The sequence below is a fragment of the Oncorhynchus gorbuscha genome, linkage group LG01 (genome assembly GCF_021184085.1).
Source record: "Oncorhynchus gorbuscha isolate QuinsamMale2020 ecotype Even-year linkage group LG01, OgorEven_v1.0, whole genome shotgun sequence".
NCBI lineage: Eukaryota > Metazoa > Chordata > Actinopteri > Salmoniformes > Salmonidae > Oncorhynchus > Oncorhynchus gorbuscha.
In genome coordinates, this window is record NC_060173.1 from 59763265 (window position 1) to 59767939 (window position 4675).

General features: G+C 40.7%; 1 long non-coding RNA gene across 1 annotated transcript; it reads left to right on the forward strand.

Moving 5' to 3' along the window:
- The first annotated feature begins 2575 nt into the window (after window positions 1-2575).
- LOC124012578 lies at window positions 2576-4160 on the forward strand. Its single transcript, XR_006834744.1, has 3 exons — window positions 2576-3021; window positions 3472-3544; window positions 3754-4160. It is a non-coding gene; the product is annotated as an uncharacterized LOC124012578 (long non-coding RNA).
- Window positions 4161-4675: the final 515 nt, after the last annotated feature.

Genomic DNA, 4675 nt, shown 5'->3' on the forward strand with positions numbered 1-4675 from the left:
CCAAGCAGAGCTGGTAAGGCAGTTTTCGTGTTAACCAGAGTGTTGGTGACTGTAAATGTGCTGCTGGAAACAATTTCATTATGCTTTTTTTCCGACGTTTACTGACACCGGCCATATTCAACGGGTGTTGAGCGCTCGTAAAGTAATTATTCTGCGTTCTGGTACAGTGTAGATAGTAGGCTGGACACATGACATTTTTAACAACTTTCTTTTCTGAAAAAAACCTCATTCGTAATATGACCATATTTCCCAGCTGCTTACCGCCGTTTTGAAGTATTTTTGTGGATTTTTCACCCTGCCAGCTCATATTAGTTCTATTGAGCACCGTGGCACCAACTCGCATTCCGAACATTCTATTCCCAGCTTATTGTCCAACGTCACAATACCCGCTTCGCTATTGTTGGCAATTAGACCTGCTCATGTTGTTTTATAGTTAAAATGTAAACAACAAAATGTAAACAACAAAACTAATATTGGAACTTTGCGGTCTCCCTATTATTTCCTATGGGGGAAAAATAGGCATGTCTGTCTATTTCGCCAAATACCTCAATGTGTATATTTAGATTTTTGTCAAGTCTGGTGTAACCGGTGTGACATGGCTGGCTCGTTAGCGGGGTGGTGGACGCTAACGGCATTTCAATCACTCACACATTTCAATCACTCGCTCTGAGACCTTGATGTAGTTGTTCCCCTTGCTCTGCATGCAACAATGCTTCGAGGGTGGCTGTTATCTATGTGTGCAGAGGGTCCTTGGTTCGAGTTCAGGCAGGGGCGAGGAGAGGGACGGAGGCAAAACTGTTACACAGGCACCATTTTAATCAGGAGAATCTCCTCTTTGTAATTATGTACGTTTGGGCAGTGAGCTCGTTTGTTATCAATCGCTAGACCAGAAAGAGAAGTTTACATTTTTTCCCAACGTTTTCATTATGCATGTCACACAGCTTTTTATGTCTCTATTTTCGTTTGGTCAGGGTGTGATTTGGGTGGGCATTCTATATCCTTTTTCTATGTTTTGTATTTTGTATTTGTCAGGACCCGGTTACAAACCCGGGTCTCCGGAGTGAGAAACAGTCACTTAACCAACTGAGCCACAAATAGTCGGCAGAACCCAGGAGATGAGGCAGACACAGCAGTACTTGAGACGGTGTATTTAATGAAGTAAAAAGTGAAGTTCTTCGGAAAACATGTAACTCCACAACCTCAAAAGGAATCCTACAAGAACAAACGTAATCCTCCAAGACAAAAAAGGTAAATCCACAAGGTGGAAGGTAAAGCACAAGAAGCCTCAAAAGATACTCAAAAACAAACAAACAAGAACAAAAAACAGAATTCCACAAGAGAGTCCACCGGGATCAACAAGAGTTCACAGAGTACTAGGGCTGGGTGCTAACATACAAACACAGAGCAAAGAACTGAGGAAAACAAAGGGTTTAAATACAATCAGGGGAAACGAGGCACAGGTGCAAATAATAATGGGGATCAAGGGAAAACAAAAGGTCAAAAGGCACAATGGGGGCATCTAGTGACCAAAAACCAGAACAACCCTGGCCAAATCCTGACAGTATTATTTCTTTGTTTTGGCCGAGTATGGTTCTCAATCAAGGACAGCTGTCTATCGTTGTCTATGATTGGGAACCATATTTAGGTATCTTTTTCCCACATGGGTTTTGTGGGTAGTTATTTTCTGTTTAGTGTTTGCACCTTACGGGACTGTTTCCGTTTACTCTCAGGTTATTTTGTATTAGTGTTCAGTTCAATAAACAAACATGAACACTTACCACGCTGCGCTTTGGTCCGACTACTCTTCCTCATCCGACGACGAAAGCCATTACAATGCAGACATAAGAACACAAGTTGTCTTTTTCCAGTTTCGTCCGACGAACAGATTGTAGTGGTAAAATAAAAAGAGATACATAAAAAAATTTTAAAAAAGCATCACTCCTGTCAAAACAGGCTCGGCGAACGTTCGATTCCATTAATTTGCTAATTTGCTCGCGCAAGTGATCCAGTTTAGCCAACGTTCTTGAGCCATTCTTCAGCCTTGCGTGAATTTTGACTCGTTCTATTGTCCAGCCTATAGATAGCCAGAGTGAATTTACAAAAGCACCCGAATGTTCATTGAGAAAGCACAACGACTACACCATTTAGCTAACCTAAGAATGACGAGAATAATCAAGTCAATAAACATTGGCTAGTTAGAGAGCCAAGAGTTAATATACTGGCAAGATTGATGTATAACTACTAACGCTCGGTAGATAGCTAACATACCGGTACATACTGCTGTAATGATATGCTATGTGGTTTGTAAGGACAGCGTAGCTAACAAATTGTCAGCCAACATAACGTGTAAGGTAATTTGTTTGAAAAGTCATTACTTTATTACATTGAGTAGCAAGCTACCCCTTGGTCATTAGGGCAAATCTGCTCTGTGATAGGAGGGGAGTTTTCACACCTAACTCGGCTATTAGACTATTCTTTAGTAAAGGTTGAATAGTCTATTGTTCAGCTATTAGCTCTCATCATTCTGCTCCAGAGTGGCTCGCTTGTGGGCGTGCTGGCAGGATATGGCAGCATCTTCGGTTGTGCGTCCAAAATTCTGCATACAGTAGCACGTTTGTATGAAGGTGTGGTTATTCACAGGCAAATTGTTATATGCTATGGAGGTACATTTGTGTCTTTTTGCTGAAAGCAAAACCTTTTTTATTTTCAATCAAAAATAATTGTTCTGTAAGCAACTTTTTTTCTGACACAAAGGAAGTCAAAGCGGACACCTACGAAGATGGCATCTCAGGTAAGCAGCACTGGGCTGTATTGACGTATCCGAATAATGACTTCTGCTGCTTTAGATTGAACCTTCATATCTCAGTTATTGTTTTCATATCTCTAAAAAATATGCTGTTTTCTTTACTCTCAGAATGTAAGCTGACCAAGGGGTCGAAAATGTAGACAATACCAGATGTTCACTGTCCGAGGAACAGGCCATGGAAGCTTTATTGCTGGCAAAAGTGTCCATAACCAGAGGTAATTAAACTGCTCTGTGTTCCTTTTCTCCATCTCTGCCTGTCTTGTTGTACATGGAACCTGTCTCACATGCATTAATTTAAAAAAACTTAAGATGTCAGATGCTAATTTTCAGATTACACCACATAAACACAGCCATTTTCACTGGACTATCTGTTGCTGCCAAGTCATGATTTCCCTGGGGGTTAGCCTTGCAATAACCAAGTGGTGAGACACAGAGCCGTCTATAGGTACAGTCCGATAGGTGTCAGGTACACTCCGATAGGTGTCTGCATCACATACAGTATCTTCTATTGACATTATCTTCTATTGTTTGTCCTCATGTGTCTGTTTTTCAGCATAAAGTACTCTGTAGCCAGTTAGTGTGGACACCAGGTGAGACCACACACACATAATAACAGTCTCTTTTCTTCACTTCATCCCTTTGCAACTTCTCCCTAAATCCTCTAGGTTATATCTTCTGTTTTGGTGAACCCCTCCCGCATCTCAACTGGCTGACACAGAGGGCACAGCATGATCATAGGTGAGAGGTCACTTGGTCGGATCAACAAGAAGAATTATTAAAGAGATACTTTACATTGAAATACAGACAGAGATGTAGTAGTCCCAGAGTTAATGATCCAAGTTCAGTTTTGCATTTCACCTCCTGATTTAAGATGACTGGCTGTGTTAGAATAAAACAAACCGGGTTTAATCATGCTCTCTTTCTATCCATTTGTCACTCGTCTGCAGGTATGTTTTGATGTGAGAGAGGAAGCCAGTCCTGTCATCACCATCTCACCCGCTCTTAAGATAACTTTCAGGCCAACTGGGGGCCCAAGGCTGGTTAGGAGACACCTCAATTATGATGAACTGAGAGAATATTAGGGTAGCACTGTAATTCAGTGTCTGCTGTCTGCCGCTGTTCTTACCTCTTTCCCTTCCTGTCATCTACATCTCTCTCTCCACCTCGTGTAATGGCTCTCGTCGGCATGCATAGACCAAAACGCAGCGTGGTAAATGTTCATGATGTTTTATTAATGAAAAAACACTCGAACAAAATAACAAAGAGAAAAAACAGTTCTGTCAGGTACAGACACTAAACCGAAAATAACTACCCACAAAACCCAAACGAAAAAGGACAACTTATATATGATCCCCAATCAGAGACAATAGACAGCTGCCTCTGATTGGGAACCACACCAACATAGAAATAAAGAAACTAGAATGCCCATCCTAGTCACACCCTGGCCTAACCAAAATAGAGCATAAAAACCTCTCTATGGCCAGGGTGTGACACCTTGTCTTTCTTCCTCGTTTTGCAATGCACACCATATGTGCATTGAAGTACAGATTGAACTTGTATGTATAATATTACAATTATAATATTTATAATGAATGCATTATGTATTTATAACACCTGGATAATGAACTTCCTTCAATAAAGCGTTTCACATTCTCCACTGGTTGAAATGAAGTATCCCATTGAAATACTATCCTGTGTCCTCAGATTAATTCAGATGAAGGGAGATAGATATGCATATTTTTTTTTCTGTATATATGAATTACAAATCAAACATGTTTCTAGTGTATTGCATAGTTACACTGTGTAATCATTGATGTCTCAGGAGCAGGAGTGCTAAACACTGTTGAAGTGTATAATTGTAATACATGC